This window comes from Leuciscus leuciscus (genome assembly GCF_965113295.1).
Source record: "Leuciscus leuciscus genome assembly, chromosome: 14".
Taxonomy (NCBI): domain Eukaryota; kingdom Metazoa; phylum Chordata; class Actinopteri; order Cypriniformes; family Leuciscidae; genus Leuciscus; species Leuciscus leuciscus.
In genome coordinates, this window is record NC_138738.1 from 42,089,156 (window position 1) to 42,112,633 (window position 23,478).

Below are 23,478 nucleotides of genomic sequence, written 5' to 3' on the forward strand. Positions count from 1 at the left end.
TCCTTGCCACGGCCAAACCGTTCGAGATATCAAAAATCCGTTTGCAAGAATTCATCCTCAATGTCTTGACTTCATTCACACCGAGTTTGGTGGCGATCGGATGAATTCCCTAGGAGGAGTATTTCACATTCCATTGTATGCGTTTTCCAAACAACGTATAATAACCGACTTCCTGTTGGGCTGGTGTAAAACTTAGAGCATGAAAGTTGTTCAGCCCCATGAGATCTATATGTGTACTGAGTTTCTTATTACATGCAAGCGTGTTTGATTTATGGACAAGTGTTCGGGTCCCGTTCCAGGGGGCGCTGTCGAGCCCCCCTGCCACGCCCGGGTACCAGCTTCAGTTTTTGAGCATGTTAAGGGCCCCAAAAGTAGCAAAAAGGCAGAAAAAAATAAAATAAATCCTTCCGGAAACAATAGGGCCTTCGCCCTTTCAGGGCTTGGGCCCTAACAATCGACTCCAAAGATTAATTACGCAACATAACTATAGTTTCAACCCAACTTTGGGTCAAATATGGACAAACCCAGCCATTGGCTTAAATCACACCTGCTAGCGCACTTCTTAAAATGTTTACGTACTAGGTCAGTAGGCGGTAGAGTACACCATTTTACGGCTGTTCGAACACATTCATCCACACGAGCATCTACTCTATGAAAGCAATCTAGTCGAATGTGTTGGACTACCCCTGGAAGTGGCCAAAAATAGACAAGCTAAAAAAAAAAGCCCATTTTTACACCTTAATTTACCACAGTCCACTTGTGATCCGATTTACAAAAATGCTTCTTAGTACCAGGTGTAAACAAGGCCTTGGACAGCTACCTAGTTGGGATACAACAGTTAAGGGATGAATGCTTAAATGAAAGCAGTCTACATTACTGGGACTAGCCTGAAATTTAAATAAATAAATAAATGTAGCACAGTGCTAAAAAGCATTTAAGTTAACTAAGTGCTAAATAAGTTAGATTACATAAAGTTCATAATTGTACATTAGAACTAAAGAAATTATCTTAAAGATATACCAAAATTTGAATTTAGAAGTAAGCTTAAGAAACAAATTTATTGTAGTTCATCTCCATTCTATTCATTTTGAGTAAATGTAAGGGATTATGGGAGTTGTAGTTTGATATACAATTGTGTTTGTTTCAGTTATGTGTTTACATTTATTCTAAGAGTTTTTGTTTAAAGGATTTCATTGGTAAAGTGAAATGTATAATGTAACATGTAATATTTTGATGTTTGATGGTAAAAAATATTTTATTATATGACTTTTGTATGCATGGAATGACATGTGAGGTGAAAGGTCGAAAACCGCGGGAGGAGAGAGACTGAATAGCTGAGGAGAAGTTGCGTCGATGACTTGCTCCATGCTTTAGTTAGTGGTGGGCAGATCGAGGCTTCGTGAAGCAATGAAACAGTTGAACCAAATGGGCCATATTGTTTCGAGGCTTCGAATCAATCCGACACCCGTCTCAACGGTGACACCTAGTGGTCACTTGCAGGTGTTGATCTGAAACAACCTTGACGAGCCATTCAAAAAATGTGTTGTTTTTTTATTATTGTATTCTTCTAATATGTGAAGCTTGTAACCTGTTGGCTCCTCACTGTGCATAATGTTATTTTGGTCCTGCAAAATGAATATTAATAAAAGAAATCAAGCCACAATGTCTCACTTTTTTAGAGATTTTTATTTAAAAATATTAATTTCTCTGCTGTGGAAGGACTTCTTTTTTTACAGATAATTTCTCCAGCCTTTGAAAAAATCCTCTCACAAGGGACACTTGTTGCTGACGTGCAAATATATATTTTTAGCAAGGACATACAAATGAGGAAAGATTACTGCTCTCTCTTTCCAGTAAGTTAGGGGATCATGAGTTCTGGGCAAATACGCAAATTTCAAATTCTCCTCAAATGGAGCATCATGGATGATGTATTGTTGCAGTAGGCTAGCTGCCGATCACAATACAAACATCTCACTTTATTTGGGGTTTCTAAACGGAAATGCTCCCACACCACAGATGTACGGCATCTCTTCTGGGGAGCCTCCATTTTATCTATCTATCCAAATCAATCTATCTATGTATCTATATATGAATCTATCTATGTATCTAGATATGTATCTATAATCTATCTATGTCTCTAAATATGTATATGTACCTAGATATGTATCTATATATAATCTATGTATCTATATATGTATCTATCTATAATCTATCTATGTATTTATATATAATCTATCTATATATGTATCTATCTATTAATCTAGCATATATTATATCTATGTATCTATTAAGTTGTCACTATATGTATACTCTGTCTGTCTCTAGCCTATCAGTCAATGTGTTGTGTAAATTTAAATGTAAGCCTAAATAGCCTATAACTAATCAAATCGCACTATGTCACTATATCACCAAAAGTCCACTATCTCAAAATCAAACTCCTCTCACAAAAACCCACGAGGTCAATATGCGTTGATTTCACTTTTATACAGATGTGCGATTGTGTGGTCTGTTCCCGACCGTGTCAATCAAACGCTGATTCGGCGGACCACACCTGATGAAACACTCAGTGAAACATTTCGAGGCTTCGTTTGGCCATAGTCACGTGACATGGGTGTTTTGAATCACGCTTCGGATCAGTGTTTCGAAACATCTGCGCTTCGGGATCTCGCAAAGCTTCGGAACGACTGTTTCGCGTCAGCCATCCCTAGCTTTAGTAGTTAAACTGTAAAATAGAACGTGACAAACGTTGTATATTTGCCAGTTGGACTTTGTTTAGGTTTTGTGCACACAATCGGACTGAATTGTGAACTTGGAAACTGAAGATTTTGTAGTTATTGACGTTTGCCCAAGCTAACATCTCGCCACTGAGAGGATGCCTGTCGTGTGAATGATTTCCAGTCCATGGACATCGCGTGTGAGAGACTGCCTGCCCGTGACGGTGCGGTAATTCGACGGAAGATAATTCTCACTTGGGATTAAGGTATCTTTAATTGTTTCTCTTGCTCCAAAGGGAGTGAAGGGGTGGGTTTGTTTGGCCACACCGAACACAAGCGTCGCTCCAGGCCTGCAACGGTTAGGTTTTAGCTCATTTGCCGGCTAGGACTGGGGTGGGGTGAATCACGTGTGAGTGTGTGTGTGTGTGGGCCCGCGTGTGTGTTTCATGTTGATGTGTTATGTACTGTATTTTAGCCTACTGTTGAATGTTAGCTAAAGTGAGGTTAATGTAGCCTACAAGTTTCTAAGCTCTTACTACATTTTGAGGCTATTGAGGTACATGTAACTTTTTGATTTCTTTTACATTTTGAGGATAATTCAAACTTGAGGTTTGAGGTGATTTAATTTTATTCAATAAGCTTAGTAAGTATTTGTTGAATACCTTTCTTCATTTAATACACTTGTATATCATTTTTTTTGTTTATATTGAGAATTCATTCTTTTGGTGAATTTAATATTTTATTTATTCAGTAAACGCTATTTTATTTAACATTTTAATAACTGAGTTCTGAGTATTTACTTAGTGTAAGATATCATTGGGTAATAGATTTAATATGTAAATGATATTTCATGTGAATATGGTTTAAGTCAGTTACACACAAGAAAGTATACAGGGTTGTGGTTTAAAAGTTTATTAGTTATTCAAAGCACAGGTAAAGTTACACAAACAGACATTTAAACAGGAAGTCAGCAAGAATTCTATATATTATATACAGTTTACTAGGATTAATTTAAGAACCCAGGAACGCCCTTTAGTACCAGGAGATAGGCCTAGGGGGTGCTACATAAACAAAATTCAGTATCAACCAATCCTTTATCCCAAGATATGATTCTATACTTGCGTGACTGTAAAAAAAGCATTACAAAAAGCCAATGAGTGACCTCAGAGGGGTTTGGGCATCAATATATGCAGTTATGCTAGTCCAGCCATAAAGTCGTATGTAAAGCCTCAAACAGACAGAAGCTAAAACCTTAATTATATGTGAAACATGAACAGTGGCCCAAGTTAATGACTAGAACTTGGCAAATAGTAAAGTTGTAGCGTGGCCACATAAAGGGGATATTTATAAGACGGCTTATTAAACTAATTAAAGAGTTATACATGTCAGATGTTCTTATATTAAAGAATCCCTGGGTTTTTGTTGCCCCTGTCCAGTTTTGGTCTTACTGTTTTTTCTGAGCAAGAGTCTTGATCGTTACACCTGGGAATCCCCGTGACGTCATACTTCAGCTGATCAACTTCACTTCCGTTAAAGGGAGCCGGCTTACCGGCATTCGGGAGCAACTTTACTATGGCCGTTTCTCAATACCAAGTACGCAAACTTCGGACTTGAGTCCTTGGTAGTTCGGACTTGACAAGTTCGACTCAGGAGAATGAACTCCCGAGGACGGTAGGGATGGGGAAATGAAGCCTCATGAATCACTGAGGCTTTCTCCTGACTGTTCCGGGAAAAGATTCAAAGCTTCGAGAGTGTCGAGAACAGCGCCATCTGGTGCTTATTTAAAATAAAGCAGCCAGAAGCCTGTGTTAGAAGCTCTGGCAGATGAAGCAACCACAACACACTCCATAGTTTCAATATTATGTGTACAAATAAAAGCCTTACATGTTTGTGTTTTATTTGTTCATTAATTAAATTCATTTTCTCTCCTCACAAACCCATCAACCAGACTGAGCCAACAATGACTCGTTAAATACATAGACAGTATATAAACTGGACACAGCGACCCCATTGGATTCAACGGAGACAAGTGAAGTCAATTAGAAGCTCTCACTTCCTGGGGGTCGAGCGTACTGCGCAGACTCAAACTGAGTTTGACGACGTAGATGTGACGTGAGCAACCCGTCCGTCTTCTAGTAGCTGTGCCAAGAGAAATCTGAATCATTCCCTTCCGAAACTTGCAGAGACGGAGAGTGTGAGTAGGAGCTGTCCATGAGCTAGGAGCAGGAGCAACTTTTGCTAAGTATTCTGATTAATTATTTTGTCATTTTGCCTCCACGTCCCCCCGATCAAAATGAATGGGAGTCAATGGAATGCTAACAGCAGGTGGGGGTCGGCTAATCAATGGCGGCGCCCGGGGAAGCTTCAAAATAATATGAAACCCTGCCCCCCTGGTTAAATAAGATCTGGGGTTCGAGCCTTCTGACACCCAAAGCGAAACGCGCACGGGATTGGACAGAAAGTGAGGCTCGTCGATCACGTGACTCTAGTAAACCAATACACACCCCGATACGGGGCTTCACTAGAAATTGTGTCGCATGTGTGATACGCACATCGAAGCTTCAGTGTCATACGTAACATCACTAGAGGACGGGAGGACGCAAGTCCGATAATTCTGCAAATGGAACAGCGACGTACTTGATAGCGTCACTCAGCTCGCTCTGGCTACTCCGGTTATCTCTTTATGTATATTTAGGCTACAATAAAACAAAATATGTTATAAAACACCACTCTGCCTCTCTTCATTTTCATTAAAAAAAATCTTAAACATATTAATGGCCACTGTGGTTCAGGCAACGCAATTGATTATCTTCACTGCATATATTTATAACAACACGAAATATAAAACACAACCCTGACTCTTTTTGTTTTGATACATAAAAAACATTATAATATTGATCATTAAAACTGACATTTAGCAAAAATATTTTATTATATATGTACATACAGTGAAGAGAATAGGCAACATGTATAAATTTATCAAATAAAATTACATAACCTTTTTTGTTAAATGTCAGTTTTAATGATCAATAATAGCCATTATAAAAGTACAAGTAGCCTAAAAGGTATAAGAAGCTTTACAATAATAAAGCAAACGATTCAGTCAAACATAATTCAGCGCTCTAGGCTACAACATAAAGTTAAATAGACTAAATATATAAAGCTATGAAACTTCACTTTGCCCTCAGCCAAAACGTTTTGCCAGGGAACAAATGATAGACTGAGACAAAAATAAATAAATAAAATAAAATAACCCGTTAGATATACACAAGACGATTTATATCTCATGTTAAACCACTAGACTAGAGACATACGAGCCAGCGGCAAACGTCAGCAGCACTAGCCGAGGGAAGGCTGTTCTCGGCGGGGTACATGAGCGCCGAGCGTCCGATTGCCTGGATCTCACAACTCCGAAAACGTCAGATCAAATTTTCAAATAGGCGCTCTCTTTATAAATAAACCAAAGATTTGAGCTTTAAACAACTACATTCTCGCCTGAAAAACTACATTTTGTGACACAATAACAGTAGCATTTTTAAATTATGCGGGTTTTCTAATCTGCTATTGACGCTTGCTAGTTGGTGTGAGAAGCATTCTGGGATACCTGGCTGTCTCAAGTCCACACAAGTCACCTCTCGATGCCTCCTCGGTAAAAGGGGTGGATCAAGAACACATCCGGGGATTTGAACTGGACTTGGTTAGATGTGAACTTTGAATTGGAACAGTACTTGGGCAGCAACTGATGACGTTTCACAAGAACAGACAAGTACGCATATTGAGAAACAGCTTATTGCTCTTTTGGATTAGCGATCGATCACACTACACGGCTTGGCGGTAATTGACTGTTTGTGGAGATATACTTGCTGGATTATTTCACCTTGGAGATCGCTTCACAGGACAGCGCTGTTCCTCATCGTGCGCACGGACTTAAAACGGCTTACCGGTGAGGTCGATTCAATGCACACATACACAACATTGGACTGGAACACACACTTACATTTTTGTATATATTGATTTTCAGTGCTTTCTATTTAATACACTTTGGGTGGTCACTTGATCTTGCTTGTTTACATTGTGAGCAATTCTATCCAACGCTTTCATAGAGGGTCTAGAACGTATATTTTGTGGTGTATCCTGCCTTGTATAGGCAGAACGTTACAAAGTTAGATGGCTTAGGCAGAAACTTGGCTTGTTTAGTTCAAGTCAAGAATCTCAATGCACAAAAGAAAAAGGTTTAGTAGTGCAGAAGTCAAACTGAGAACAGTCATGAAACATCCAACTCCAGACAGAAATGAATACCAAAGAGAAACATGTTGAGTTTCATGAAGTTTATTAAAACACAAAAATTCACTTGACCAGGTTAACTTGTCCACTAGACACCACAGTTTGCCCACTAGAGATGGTCTTGACATGCGTGTCCCTTCCTGTAAAAAGTGGTAGAAGCATGAGGGGCATTTAAATAAATTCTCAGTTCCTGAAGTCAACTTACAGCAAGCACTCACTTTTCCTAGTGCAACTTTGCTCACAGGAGCCAGAGGAGGGATGGCACACCGCTGTACTACAGTGGATGAAGATCTAACAGAGGGGGAAAGGGTTAAGCCATAGAATTCACTGTAAAAAGCACTAATATTAAGGGTTGAGGTAAGGCTGCAGAGCATACGGTTTCCTGCAGAGGAGCCAGTGATGCTGGATCTACAAATGTGAACATCTTCACAACAAAGCGCTTGTAGTGGGTCGGGAACTGAAGACCAGATGATCCAGCCACTGGAACCAATGTGGTCAGGTAACGATCATCCTGGTAAGGGCATCTGAAAGGCAAAGAGGCAGTCAGAAATGCCTTACAGCACACTAGATGGATAAAGACTGGCCTTACTCACCCATCAACCAGAAGATCCCATTGGGGTAGACTGAGTGGACTGGGGGTTGATGTCGCCCAGCAACGTCCCAGCATCAGGACAATGTTGGGGTCGGTCCTCTCCAAAATGTGCACCTCAACATACACAGGCTCCCGCAGGACTTTTGTAACTGGATAATCAGCATCACTGTAGTAGGACGTGTACGCCTCGTCCCCTGAGGAAGAATGCAGTGTTTAACTAGAAACTGGAGTTTTAGAAAGGCTTTAGGCATACTTGGGACAAACACTTACCTTCTGCACAGCCTTTGGTGACACATTGACCATTTGCCAGTCTAAGCTCCACCCTGAGGGGTCCAGGAGCAGCTACTGGTGGAGGTGGAGGAACGGTGTTGACCTCCACAACCAGAGCTTCCACAGAGGTACCAGAGTACCTACACTGGAAGAGAAGCCTGGACAACAAACAGTGAGCTTGTAGCACTTGTCAATGATTCACCTTTATGATAAAGCATACATCACTTACTCAAAATGGCTGTCCCTTGTAATGGAACCAAGTGGTCCGATACCCACTTCATATGAGGAGGTCATTCTGTTTTCATACACCACATATCCACTGTCCTCCTGCAAATAGTAACATTGTTGGCATCCAATCCATTCTAAGCCATGCAGAACAAAACCAAGAGCAGCTACTCGCCATCATGCTTGTGCCACATGCAGTGACAGGGAACTGGTATTTAGCAAAGAAAGGTGTGGATCCCACAGGACTGCAAGCTGGATCACTTCCACCCAGGAGACGGACTGAATCCAGGCTCAATCGAGGCAGCGTAACATCTCTAGCCACCACTACCACAAACTGACCATCTCTTATACACTGGACAGTCACTGGAACAAGTTACAAGAGCAGGTTATTGCTGAGGATCAGTTTAACATGAATGCCTCTACATTGACTCTACACTTACCTGCCTTCCCATAGTAACACTGCTGTCCATTAAAGCAGCAGTTGATAGCAGCACACTCAGCACCACTGATACCAGGTGGTCCACATTGAATCTGCTCATAATCCGCTACAGTACATTTGTCAAGGGGCTCTGCCTGTGCCACTGGCTGCTTAGGCTGAAACTGCTGAGGAAACTGTTGACTAGCTTGCTGTTGAACTGACTGAGGAAACTGTTGACTAGCTTGCAGTTGAACCTGCTGAGGAAACTGTTGACTAGCCTGCTGTTGAACTGACTGAGGAAACTGTTGACTAGCTTGCTGTTGAACCTGCTGAGGAAACTGTTGACTAGCTTGCTGTTGAACCTGCTGAGGAAACTGTTGACTAGCTTGCTGTTGAACTGACTGAGGAAACTGTTGACTAGCTTGCTGTTGAACTGACTGAGGAAACTGTTGACTAGCTTGCTGTTGAACTGGCTTTTGAACCTTCTGAGGAAACCATTGACTAGCTTGCTGTTGAACTGGCTTTTGAACCTTTTGAGGAAACCATTGACTAGATTGCTGTTGAACCTGCTGAAGAAACTGTTGACTAGCTTGCTGTTGAACTGGCTTTTGAACCGGCTTTTGAACCTGCTGAAGAAACTGTTGACTAGCTTGCTGTTGAACTGGCTTTTGAACCTTCTGAGGAAACCATTGACTAGCTTGCTGTTGAACTGGCTTTTGAACCTTCTGAGGAAACCATTGACTAGATTGCTGTTGAACTGGCTTTTGAACCTTCTGAGGAAACCGTTGACTAGCTTGCTGTTGAACTGGCTTTTGAAACCGCTGGTCAGTTTGCTGGAACATCAGCGCATCAGGATTCAGGGGCCGATCACTCCACTTCGGAACAGCATGACTAAACGCACAGAACCAAACACAAAGTGCCAGCGACTGAACAGCACACCAACTTCCTGCCATTGTTCAACAGCTAGTCACACTGTTGAGGTCTTCTTCTTCTTCTTTCCAATTTTACGGCGGTTGGCATCCAGCTTTTTGGTGCATTACCGCCCCCCTCTGCTCCGGAATATGGATCAGATAATAGATCTTATAATACAACTTTGTCCATTCTCTTTCCTACACTTACATAACACTCATTCCCCTCAAATAAACACTCACACACAAAACACACTTTAATGATCAATTAAATCCTATTGAAAAGTCCCGCCTCCCTTAAAAATAACATCAATATTCTACTCTGAGTCCCATTTACTGCGCTTAATAACCCTTTTAATGTAATCTCCTGCACCCCAATCTGCCTCAACTTATTCTTCATTACCTGCCTCTGCATTTCATATCTCTTACAACTCATAATTATATGCTCCACTGACTCCTCTTCTCGACAACCCTCACACAACCCTGTCTGGTGCTTCCCTATCAACTTTAGTGTTTTATTCAGTGAACAGTGTCCCAACCTCAACCTCGTCATCACAGCCTCTTCTTTCCTATTCCCACTTCCCACCCTATCCCCTTTAACATTTCTCTGAATTTGGTATAAATGCCTCCCTTTCTCCTCTCTATCCCACTTCTCTTGCCATCTTTTATTTATTTTCTCCCAAATTATGCTTTTAACCTCTGCTTTACTAACATTAACCTGTACTTCTACATTCTCTTTTGTTAGCGCCCTTTTAGCCAGCCTATCTGCCATCTCATTACCTGTAATGCCAACATGTGCTGGCACCCACATAAATTTAACCTGACATCCCATATGACTTAACCTTGTGTTTAATTGAAGTACTTCATACAGGATATCTTGCCGAGCTTTTGAATGGAATGACCTTAAACTTGCCAAGACTGATAAAGAATCAGAACATATTAAAACCTTTTCCTGTCTTACCTTTTCCACCCATTGTAAAGCAATTAAAATTGCCATCATCTCTACTGTATATACCCCTAAATTATTAGATGTTTTTTTACAAATTTCTACTTCTTTCCCTGGAATTGCCACCCCAAACCCTGTTTCTTCTGTCTCTGGTTTTTTAGCACCATCTGTATAAATCTGCATAAATTCACTATAGTTCCCACTTACTCTATTGTTAAATATTCTTTTCAGATTAACTTCTTCCTTTTCTTTCCTTTTCTCCTCATGCACATACCAGTCTACCTCAGGCCATGTCATCTTCCAAGGGGCAATCTCTGGAAAAACTACCGTAGGACTTATTCTAAGATTAAATACTTCTAACTCTTTAGCTACATTATTTCCAATTCGACCAAAGTTTTCCTTTAACTTTCTTCCATTTTCCCAGCAATCCTGCAATACTGCTTTTGTAGGATGCGAGTCATTATGGCCCTGCAATCCAGCCCAGTAATTCGCCATCAGTTGAATCCTTCTTAATTCCAGTGGCATTTCTCCCATTTCCACTTGTATGGCAGGTACTGAAGAAGTTTTAAAAGCACCACAGCAAATTCTTAAAGCTTGATTCTGAATAACCTCCAACCTCATTAAAAGCGACTTAGCTGCAGACCCAACCACTATACTACCATAATCTAACACTGATCTTATCAGAGCCACATATATACTTTTAAGCGATGAACGACTGGCACCCCACTCTCTTCCTGTCAAACATCTCATCACATTAATGACTTTCTTGCACTTATCTTCCATTTTCTTTATATGTTCTGCAAATGTCAACCTTGCATCTAAAATCACTCCCAAAAACTTAATGGAATTTACCCTCTCTAACTGTCTCCCATACATCATTAGCTTAATTTCTTCCTGAATTCTTTTCCTGGTAAAAAAGACTGTCTGAGTCTTTTCTATTGAAAACCTGAATCCCCATTCATAAGCCCATTCCACCACTTTATCTATTGCTTTCTGCACCTTCCTAATTGTATACTCTATATTTCTTCCTCTTTTCCACAATGCCCCGTCATCTGCAAACAATGATGTTCCAATGTCTTCTGAAACATTAACAAAGACATCATTTATCATTATAATAAATAACAAAGGACTTATCACACTTCCTTGAGGTGTCCCGTTCCCAACCTCATATTGGCTTGACTCTTCTGCCCCTATTCTTACTTGAATTTTCCTACCAAACAGAAAATCTTTTATCCAGTTAAACAAATTCCCACCTATCCCTATTTTATCCAACTTGATTAATAACCCCTCCTTCCACATCATATCATAGGCCTTTTCAATATCAAAGAATACTGCAACTACAGTCTCTTTATTTACTTGTGCCCTTCTTATTTCAGTCTCTAATCTTACTACTGAATCCATTGTGTTCCTTCCCTTCCTAAATCCACTCTGACAACTTACCAGTAATCCTCTTTTCTCTATTTCATATGAAAATCTCTCTGTTATCATCCTCTCCATTATCTTACACAAGTTAGATGTTAGAGCAATTGGTCTATAACTTATGGGTTTACTTGGATCTTTGCCAGGTTTCCTAATTGGAACCACTACTGCTTCTTTCCATGCACCTGGCAGTTTTCCCTCCTTCCATATCTTGTTAAATACCTCCAGTAACTTTAATAGTGATCTTTCCCCAAGGTGTTTTAACATTACATAACACACCTGATCCTTCCCTGGAGAAGTAGGCTTTGCTCTTTTGATCGCTCTAACCAATTCCGCCAGAGAAAAAGCCTCATCAATAATACTACCAGTCTCTTCCTTCCTATTTAACGCATGCATATTTTGATTTAAAGTTACTGACCTTCTCCTTCTCTCTTCTTCTGATAAATTTTCTGAACTGTGTATCTTTGTAAACGCCTTTGCCATTATTTCTGCCTTTTCCAGATTAGTGACACCTATCTCCTCCTCTAATATCAACACTGGGTACTCCCACTGTCTCCTATCTCCACCCATCCTCTTTATCATTGACCATACCTTACCCACAGGTGTTGATCTTCCAATTTCATCACAAAATTTACTCCAACTCGCCCTCTTTACCTGTCGAATAGTTCTTCTCACTTCTGCCTGCGCTTTTTTATACTGAATTAGTGACTGCATGTTATGATCCCTCTTTACTTGTTTAAACGCTTTATTTCTTTTCCTCACTGCCTTTTGACACTCTTCATTCCACCAAGGCACCAATTTTCTATTACCTCTATTTTTCCCTTTAGGAATAGCTTCTTCCGCTGCCATTATGATTGCTGAAGTAACTTGGCTATTAATCTCCTCTATACTTCCAGCTATATCAATCCTAGTCATTATTTCTTCACTCATCTTCTTGAATTTATCCCAGTCAGCTTTTTCAAATATCCACTTTGGGATCCTTTCTTCTACCCTTATTTCTTGTCTTCCACCTACTCTGCATATAACTGGGTAGTGATCACTACCCAGAGTATTTGTTTTCCAGACCTCCCATCTAGTATTTCCAGCCAGATTGTTAGACACTAATGTTAGGTCTAATGCAGATTCCATTCCTGTTACTAAATTTATCCTAGTTCCACTTCCATCATTCAGACTGACCAATTCTCTCTCGTCCATCAATTCTTCAATTATCTTACCATTTGCATCTGTTTGTACTCCCCCCCACAGAGGGCTATGAGCATTAAAATCTGCACACCAGACTACTTTTTGTCTATCCTGACCTTGAATACTTAATAAATGATCAATCATCATCCTTTTACATGGGTTATAATAGTTGATAACACTTATCCCCTCCCCTTTTTCCCACACCTCCACCGCTATATATTCCTGATCATCTCCCATTTCTATTAACCTATATGTCAATCCAAGCTTTATAAATGTGGCACACCCACCTCCTCCTCCATCAAACCTATCTTTCCTTAATACAGTATACCCATGTATTACAAAATCAAGATTTGGTTTCAGCCATGTTTCCTGTATACACATCACATCTGGTTTCTCTTCCAATTCATTTATGAAATGCTTAAATTCTTGACCATTAGCCATTAAGCTTCTAGCATTCCATTGTAAAAGAATTACCATTAAAATGATTAACCAACCCATGATGCCTCTTGACTTGACTGAATAGTCAGGTTCTCTCTCACGTCTTCCCATGTCAGCCCTACCAGTCCCAAATGATTAACTGCAGCTTTAACTATCAACTGGATTTTTTCATTTTTTGATTTCACTTCTGCAGTGCTATTTATCACCCCTGCTATGAATGTAACTAGATCTCTTTTTCCCACATACAATCTATCATTGGTTCTTTGATGTTGTACTTGTTCTTCCATAACCACTGACTCTCTCATTTCATCTACCTTCTCTTTTGACACTCTTACAGCTTCAGCATAGGATATCCTTTTCTCCACTATTATCTTTTGAATATTAGTCTCCCGTCTCATAATTTCACACCCTCCATATGCCACATTGTGGGCACCTCCACAACTGCAACACTTTGGTGGAACCCCTGTACCACACTTCCCATATTCATGGTCTCCTCCACATCTAGCACACCTTCTCTGCCTATTACAATTCTTTGCTGTGTGCCCAAATCTCTGGCAGTTAAAGCACCTCATTGGCTTTGGTACAAACATCCTGACTGGATAACTCATAAAACCCAAGAATACTTTCGTTGGAATATGTTCTCCTTCAAATTCTACTGACACCGTTTCACTATCTCTCATCACTCCTTCCTTTGCTGACTTCAATCTTTGTACATTAAGTACTTTCCCTCCTTTTATATTCCTTTTTAATTCTTCCATGCTAACACTCATTGGCACCCCCGTTATCACTCCTGTGCTTCCACCTCCCATCCGAGCTCCTACCCTTCCTGTATTATCCACCTTGCATTTTCCTATCTCTTTAACTTTTAGCGCTTTTTCCATTTGCACTGCATCAGCACATCTCACCAATAAATTGCCATCATTTAGGACCTTTGCATATTCGATATCCCCTATCTTGTTTGCCAGAGTTGTTGTTAGCACTAGTGGGCTAACTTTCTTCATACTCCCCTGGTTCTTTTCATTAAATCTTATTATGACTACATACTTTTCCTCTCTTTCTCTTTGAACCATAACTTGCCCCTCTTCATCACTTCCTGTGTCATTATCTTTCTCATTTCTTACTCTTTTATACCCTTTGATTCTTTTATCATTCATCCGTCTCCTACCTTCTTCCTTTTCTTCATCCTCTCCTTCATTATACATATTATTCCAGCCACCTACCTCTGATCCATTCACGGAGCAGTCGTGCTCAACCGCCTTTTCGAAAATCCGGCTATAGATTCTCACTGACAGTTCAACTACGCGTGAGACTCAACCTCTTGTCTCAAGTCCGGTCAACTCGTTCGCAAGAAGCCCAGCCGGTCTGACTGTCACTCTCCACTGTTGAGGTGCTGCTCTTTGGTCCTTTTGTACTCTACAGACTTTGGCTAATTAATGATAATCCCACCCTCTTCATTAAGTCATGATTCTCCAGACTTGCACGAGTGGGAGTTTATGCAACTAGGTGATTCTATTGTTTCTTAAGTCAATTTTTCCCTTTTGAACATACATAAAACCACATTGAGCTGAATTCAGAATAGAATGCTAGTACTATTTCTGCCATTCTGAATTCAGCCTTTTTTATATTAGATGTTTTAGCTATTCTGGATTGTTTTTCTCTCTCTTTGAAACACATCATAGTTTTCTCATGGCAACAGGCCTGTATATTTTAAGAAAGTTTAAATCACACCTGCTAGCGCACTTCTTAAAATGTTTACGTACTAGGTCAGTAGGCGGTAGAGTACACCGTTTTGCGGCTGTTCGAACACATTCAACCACATGAGCATCTACTCTATGAAAGCAATCTGGTCGAATGTGTTGGACTACCTCTGGAAGTGGCCAAAAATAGACAAGCAAAAAAAAAAAAAAAGCCCCTTTTTTACACCTTCATTTACCACAGTCCACTTGTGATCCGATTTACAAAAAATGCTTCTTAGTACCAGGTGTAAACAAGGCCTTGGACAGCTACCTAGTTGGGATACAACAGTTAAGGGATGAATGCTTACATGAAAGCAGTCTACATTACTGGGACTAGCCTGAAATTTAAATAAATAAATAAACAAAATTCAGTATCAACCAATCCTTTATCCCAAGATATGATTCTATACTTGCGTGACTGTAAAAAAAGCATTACAAAAAGCCAATGAGTGACCTCAGAGGGGTTTGGGCATCAATATATGCAGTTATGCTAGTCCAGCCATAAAGTCGTATGTAAAGCCTCAAACAGACAGAAGCTAAAACCTTAATTATATGTGAAACATGAACAGGGGCCCAAGTTAATGACTAGAACTTGGCAAATAGTAAAGTTGTAGCGTGGCCACATAAAGGGGATATTTATAAGACGGCTTATTAAACTAATTAAAGAGTTATGTCAGATGTTCTTATATTAAAGAATCCCTGGGTTTTTGTTGCCCCTGTCCAGTTTTGGTCTTACTGTTTTTTCTGAGCAAGAGTCTTGATCGTTACACCTGGGAATCCCCGTGACGTCATACTTCAGCTGATCAACTTCACTTCCGTTAAAGGGAGCCGGCTTACCGGCATTCGGGAGCAACTTTACTATGGCCGTTTCTCGATACCAAGTACGCAAACTTCGGACTTGAGTCCTTGGTAGTTCGGACTTGACAAGTTCGACTCAGGAGAATGAACTCCCGAGGACGGTAGGGATGGGGAAATGATGCCTCATGAATCACTGAGGCTTTCTCCTGACTGTTCCGGGAAAAGATTCAAAGCTTCGAGAGTGTCGAGAACAGCGCCATCTGGTGCTTATTTAAAATAAAGCAGCCAGAAGCCTGTGTTAGAAGCTCTGGCAGATGAAGCAACCACAACACACTCCATAGTTTCAATATTATGTGTACAAATAAAAGCCTTACATGTTTGTGTTTTATTTGTTCATTAAATAAATTCATTTTCTCTCCTCACAAACCCATCAACCAGACTGAGCCAACAATGACTCGTTAAATACATAGACAGTATATAAACTGGACACAGCGACCCCATTGGATTCAACGGAGACAAGTGAAGTCAATTAGAAGCTCTCACTTCCTGGGGGTCGAGCGTACTGCGCAGACTCAAACTGAGTTTGACGACGTAGATGTGACGTGAGCAACCCGTCCGTCTTCTAGTAGCTGTGCCAAGAGAAATCTGAATCATTCCCTTCCGAAACTTGCAGAGACGGAGAGTGTGAGTAGGAGCTGTCCATGAGCTAGGAGCAGGAGCAACTTTTGCTAAGTATTCTGATTAATTATTTTGTCATTTTGCCTCCACGTCCCCCCGATCAAAATGAATGGGAGTCAATGGAATGCTAACAGCAGGTGGGGGTCGGCTAATCAATGGCGGCGCCCGGGGAAGCTTCAAAATAATATGAAACCCTGCCCCCCTGGTTAAATAAGATCTGGGGTTCGAGCCTTCTGACACCCAAAGCGAAACGCGCACGTGATTGGACAGAAAGTGAGGCTCGTCGATCACGTGACTCTAGTAAACCAATACACACCCCGATACGGGGCTTCACTAGAAATTGTGTCGCATGTGTGATACGCACATCGAAGCTTCAGTGTCATACGTAACATCACTAGAGGACGGGAGGACGCACGTCCGATAATTCTGCAAATGGAACAGCGACGTACTTGATAGCGTCACTCAGCTCGCTCTGGCTACTCCGGTTATCTCTTTATGTATATTTAGGCTACAATAAAACAAAATATGTTATAAAACACCACTCTGCCTCTCTTCATTTTCATAAAAAAAAATCTTAAACATATTAATGGCTACTGTGGTTCAGGCAACGCAATTGATTATCTTCACTGCATATATTTATAACAACACGAAATATAAAACACAACCCTGACTCTTTTTGTTTTGATACATAAAAAACATTATAATATTGATCATTAAAACTGACATTTAGCAAAAATATTTTATTATATATGTACATACAGTGAAGAGAATAGGCAACATGTATAAATTTATCAAATAAAATTACATAACCTTTTTTGTTAAATGTCAGTTTTAATGATCAATAATAGCCATTATAAAAGTACAAGTAGCCTAAAAGGTATAAGAAGCTTTACAATAATAAAGCAAACGATTCAGTCAAACATAATTCAGCGCTCTAGGCTACAACATAAAGTTAAATAGACTAAATATATAAAGCTATGAAACTTCACTTTGCCCTCAGCCAAAACGTTTTGCCAGGGAACAAATGATAGACTGAGACAAAAATAAATAAATAAAATAAAACAACCCGTTAGATATACACAAGACGATTTATATCTCATGTTAAACCACTAGACTAGAGACATACGAGCCAGCGGCAAACGTCAGCCGCACTAGCCGAGGGAAGGCTGTTCTCGGCGGGGTACATGAGCGCCGAGCGTCCGATTGCCTGGATCTCACAACTCCGAAAACGTCAGATCAAATTTTCAAATAGGCGCTCTCTTTATAAATAAACCAAAGATTTGAGCTTTAAACAACTACATTCTCGCCTGAAAAACTACATTTCGTGACACAATAACAGTAGCATTTTTAAATTATGCGGGTTTTCTAATCTGCTATTGACGCTTGCTAGTTGGTGTGAGAAGCATTCTGGGATACCTGGCTGTCTCAAGTCCACACAAGTCACCTCTCGATGCCTCCTCGGTAAAAGGGGTGGATCAAGAACACATCCGGGGATTTGAACTGGACTTGGTTAGATGTGAACTTTGAATTGGAACAGTACTTGGGCAGCGACTGATGACGTTTCACAAGAACAGACAAGTACGCATATTGAGAAACAGCTTATTGCTCTTTTGGATTAGCGATCGATCACACTACACGGCTTGGCGGTAATTGACTGTTTGTGGAGATATACTTGCTGGATTATTTCACCTTGGAGATCGCTTCACAGGACAGCGCTGTTCCTCATCGTGCGCACGGACTTAAAACGGCTTACCGGTGAGGTCGATTCAATGCACACATACACATTGGACTGGAACACACACTTACATTTTTGTATATATTGATTTTCAGTGCTTTCTATTTAATACACTTTGGGTGGTCACTTGATCTTGCTTGTTTACATTGTGAGCAATTCTATCCAACGCTTTCATAGAGGGTCTAGAACGTATATTTTGTGGTGTATCCTGCCTTGTATAGGCAGAACGTTACAAAGTTAGATGGCTTAGGCAGAAACTTGGCTTGTTTAGTTCAAGTCAAGAATCTCAATGCACAAAAGAAAAAGGTTTAGTAGTGCAGAAGTCAAACTGAGAACAGTCATGAAACATCCAACTCCAGACAGAAATGAATACCAAAGAGAAACATGTTGAGTTTCATGAAGTTTATTAAAACACAAAAATTCACTTGACCAGGTTAACTTGTCCACTAGACACCACAGTTTGCCCACTAGAGATGGTCTTGACATGCGTGTCCCTTCCTGTAAAAAGTGGTAGAAGCATGAGGGGCATTTAAATAAATTCTCAGTTCCTGAAGTCAACTTACAGCAAGCACTCACTTTTCCTAGTGCAACTTTGCTCACAGGAGCCAGAGGAGGGATGGCACACCGCTGTACTACAGTGGATGAAGATCTAACAGAGGGGGAAAGGGTTAAGCCATAGAATTCACTGTAAAAAGCACTAATATTAAGGGTTGAGGTAAGGCTGCAGAGCATACGGTTTCCTGCAGAGGAGCCAGTGATGCTGGATCTACAAATGTGAACATCTTCACAACAAAGCGCTTGTAGTGGGTCGGGAACTGAAGACCAGATGATCCAGCCACTGGAACCAATGTGGTCAGGTAACGATCATCCTGGTAAGGGCATCTGAAAGGCAAAGAGGCAGTCAGAAATGCCTTACAGCACACTAGATGGATAAAGACTGGCCTTACTCACCCATCAACCAGAAGATCCCATTGGGGTAGACTGAGTGGACTGGGGGTTGATGTCGCCCAGCAACGTCCCAGCATCAGGACAATGTTGGGGTCGGTCCTCTCCAAAATGTGCACCTCAACATACACAGGCTCCCGCAGGACTTTTGTAACTGGATAATCAGCATCACTGTAGTAGGACGTGTACGCCTCGTCCCCTGAGGAAGAATGCAGTGTTTAACTAGAAACTGGAGTTTTAGAAAGGCTTTAGGCATACTTGGGACAAACACTTACCTTCTGCACAGCCTTTGGTGACACATTGACCATTTGCCAGTCTAAGCTCCACCCTGAGGGGTCCAGGAGCAGCTACTGGTGGAGGTGGAGGAACGGTGTTGACCTCCACAACCAGAGCTTCCACAGAGGTACCAGAGTACCTACACTGGAAGAGAAGCCTGGACAACAAACAGTGAGCTTGTAGCACTTGTCAATGATTCACCTTTATGATAAAGCATACATCACTTACTCAAAATGGCTGTCCCTTGTAATGGAACCAAGTGGTCCGATACCCACTTCATATGAGGAGGTCATTCTGTTTTCATACACCACATATCCACTGTCCTCCTGCAAATAGTAACATTGTTGGCATCCAATCCATTCTAAGCCATGCAGAACAAAACCAAGAGCAGCTACTCGCCATCATGCTTGTGCCACATGCAGTGACAGGGAACTGGTATATAGCAAAGAAAGGTGTGGATCCCACAGGACTGCAAGCTGGATCACTTCCACCCAGGAGACGGACTGAATCCAGGCTCAATCGAGGCAGCGTAACATCTCTAGCCACCACTACCACAAACTGACCATCTCTTATACACTGGACAGTCACTGGAACAAGTTACAAGAGCAGGTTATTGCTGAGGATCAGTTTAACATGAATGCCTCTACATTGACTCTACACTCTTACCTGCCTTCCCATAGTAACACTGCTGTCCATTAAAGCAGCAGTTGATAGCAGCACACTCAGCACCACTGATACCAGGTGGTCCACATTGAATCTGCTCATAATCCGCTACAGTACATTTGTCAAGGGGCTCTGCCTGTGCCACTGGCTGCTTAGGCTGAAACTGCTGAGGAAACTGTTGACTAGCTTGCTGTTGAACTGACTGAGGAAACTGTTGACTAGCTTGCAGTTGAACCTGCTGAGGAAACTGTTGACTAGCCTGCTGTTGAACTGACTGAGGAAACTGTTGACTAGCTTGCTGTTGAACCTGCTGAGGAAACTGTTGACTAGCTTGCTGTTGAACCGGCTGAGGAAACTGTTGACTAGCTTGCTGTTGAACTGACTGAGGAAACTGTTGACTAGCTTGCTGTTGAACTGACTGAGGAAACTGTTGACTAGCTTGCTGTTGAACTGGCTTTTGAACCTTCTGAGGAAACCATTGACTAGCTTGCTGTTGAACTGGCTTTTGAACCTTTTGAGGAAACCATTGACTAGATTGCTGTTGAACCTGCTGAAGAAACTGTTGACTAGCTTGCTGTTGAACTGGCTTTTGAACCGGCTTTTGAACCTGCTGAAGAAACTGTTGACTAGCTTGCTGTTGAACTGGCTTTTGAACCTTCTGAGGAAACCATCGACTAGCTTGCTGTTGAACTGGCTTTTGAACCTTCTGAGGAAACCATTGACTAGATTGCTGTTGAACTGGCTTTTGAACCTTCTGAGGAAACCGTTGACTAGCTTGCTGTTGAACTGGCTTTTGAAACCGCTGGTCAGTTTGCTGGAACATCAGCGCATCAGGATTCAGGGGCCGATCACTCCACTTCGGAACAGCATGACTAAACGCACAGAACCAAACACAAAGTGCCAGCGACTGAACAGCACACCAACTTCCTGCCATTGTTCAACAGCTAGTCACACTGTTGAGGTGCTGCTCTTTGGTCCTTTTGTACTCTACAGACTTTGGCTAATTAATGATAATCCCACCCTCTTCATTAAGTCATGATTCTCCAGACTTGCACGAGTGGGAGTTTATGCAACTAGGTGATTCTATTGTTTCTTAAGTCAATTTTTCCCTTTTGAACATACATAAAACCACATTGAGCTGAATTCAGAATAGAATGCTAGTACTATTTCTGCCATTCTGAATTCAGCCTTTTTTATATTAGATGTTTTAGCTATTCTGGATTGTTTTTCTCTCTCTTTGAAACACATCATAGTTTTCTCATGGCAACAGGCCTGTATATTTTAAGAAAGTTTAAATCACACCTGCTAGCGCACTTCTTAAAATGTTTACGTACTAGGTCAGTAGGCGGTAGAGTACACCGTTTTGCGGCTGTTCGAACACATTCAACCACATGAGCATCTACTCTATGAAAGCAATCTGGTCGAATGTGTTGGACTACCTCTGGAAGTGGCCAAAAATAGACAAGCAAAAAAAAAAAAAAGCCCCTTTTTTACACCTTCATTTACCACAGTCCACTTGTGATCCGATTTACAAAAAATGCTTCTTAGTACCAGGTGTAAACAAGGCCTTGGACAGCTACCTAGTTGGGATACAACAGTTAAGGGATGAATGCTTACATGAAAGCAGTCTACATTACTGGGACTAGCCTGAAATTTAAATAAATAAATAAACAAAATTCAGTATCAACCAATCCTTTATCCCAAGATATGATTCTATACTTGCGTGACTGTAAAAAAAGCATTACAAAAAGCCAATGAGTGACCTCAGAGGGGTTTGGGCATCAATATATGCAGTTATGCTAGTCCAGCCATAAAGTCGTATGTAAAGCCTCAAACAGACAGAAGCTAAAACCTTAATTATATGTGAAACATGAACAGGGGCCCAAGTTAATGACTAGAACTTGGCAAATAGTAAAGTTGTAGCGTGGCCACATAAAGGGGATATTTATAAGACGGCTTATTAAACTAATTAAAGAGTTATACATGTCAGATGTTCTTATATTAAAGAATCCCTGGGTTTTTGTTGCCCCTGTCCAGTTTTGGTCTTACTGTTTTTTCTGAGCAAGAGTCTTGATCGTTACACCTGGGAATCCCCGTGACGTCATACTTCAGCTGATCAACTTCACTTCCGTTAAAGGGAGCCGGCTTACCGGCATTCGGGAGCAACTTTACTATGGCCGTTTCTCGATACCAAGTACGCAAACTTCGGACTTGAGTCCTTGGTAGTTCGGACTTGACAAGTTCGACTCAGGAGAATGAACTCCCGAGGACGGTAGGGATGGGGAAATGATGCCTCATGAATCACTGAGGCTTTCTCCTGACTGTTCCGGGAAAAGATTCAAAGCTTCGAGAGTGTCGAGAACAGCGCCATCTGGTGCTTATTTAAAATAAAGCAGCCAGAAGCCTGTGTTAGAAGCTCTGGCAGATGAAGCAACCACAACACACTCCATAGTTTCAATATTATGTGTACAAATAAAAGCCTTACATGTTTGTGTTTTATTTGTTCATTAAATAAATTCATTTTCTCTCCTCACAAACCCATCAACCAGACTGAGCCAACAATGACTCGTTAAATACATAGACAGTATATAAACTGGACACAGCGACCCCATTGGATTCAACGGAGACAAGTGAAGTCAATTAGAAGCTCTCACTTCCTGGGGGTCGAGCGTACTGCGCAGACTCAAACTGAGTTTGACGACGTAGATGTGACGTGAGCAACCCGTCCGTCTTCTAGTAGCTGTGCCAAGAGAAATCTGAATCATTCCCTTCCGAAACTTGCAGAGACGGAGAGTGTGAGTAGGAGCTGTCCATGAGCTAGGAGCAGGAGCAACTTTTGCTAAGTATTCTGATTAATTATTTTGTCATTTTGCCTCCACGTCCCCCCGATCAAAATGAATGGGAGTCAATGGAATGCTAACAGCAGGTGGGGGTCGGCTAATCAATGGCGGCGCCCGGGGGAAGCTTCAAAATAATATGAAACCCTGCCCCCCTGGTTAAATAAGATCTGGGGTTCGAGCCTTCTGACACCCAAAGCGAAACGCGCACGTGATTGGACAGAAAGTGAGGCTCGTCGATCACGTGACTCTAGTAAACCAATACACACCCCGATACGGGGCTTCACTAGAAATTGTGTCGCATGTGTGATACGCACATCGAAGCTTCAGTGTCATACGTAACATCACTAGAGGACGGGAGGACGCACGTCCGATAATTCTGCAAATGGAACAGCGACGTACTTGATAGCGTCA

At 41.2% G+C, this 23,478-nt stretch overlaps 2 pseudogenes across 2 annotated transcripts; both read right to left on the minus strand.

Moving 5' to 3' along the window:
- Window positions 1–7,061: 7,061 nt before the first annotated feature.
- On the minus strand, window positions 7,062–9,456 carry LOC309474544 (zona pellucida sperm-binding protein 4-like; annotated as a pseudogene). Its single transcript, XR_014211671.1, has 8 exons — window positions 8,866–9,456; window positions 8,526–8,685; window positions 8,090–8,448; window positions 7,861–8,018; window positions 7,592–7,784; window positions 7,375–7,522; window positions 7,217–7,289; window positions 7,062–7,138 (listed from the first exon to the last, which is right to left on the minus strand). The product of XR_014211671.1 is annotated as a zona pellucida sperm-binding protein 4-like (transcript).
- A 9,308-nt stretch (window positions 9,457–18,764) lies between these two features.
- LOC309474545 (zona pellucida sperm-binding protein 4-like) lies at window positions 18,765–22,383 on the minus strand (annotated as a pseudogene). The gene is made up of 8 exons: window positions 22,378–22,383; window positions 20,231–20,561; window positions 19,793–20,151; window positions 19,564–19,721; window positions 19,295–19,487; window positions 19,078–19,225; window positions 18,920–18,992; window positions 18,765–18,841 (listed from the first exon to the last, which is right to left on the minus strand). The product of its transcript is annotated as a zona pellucida sperm-binding protein 4-like (transcript).
- Window positions 22,384–23,478: the final 1,095 nt, after the last annotated feature.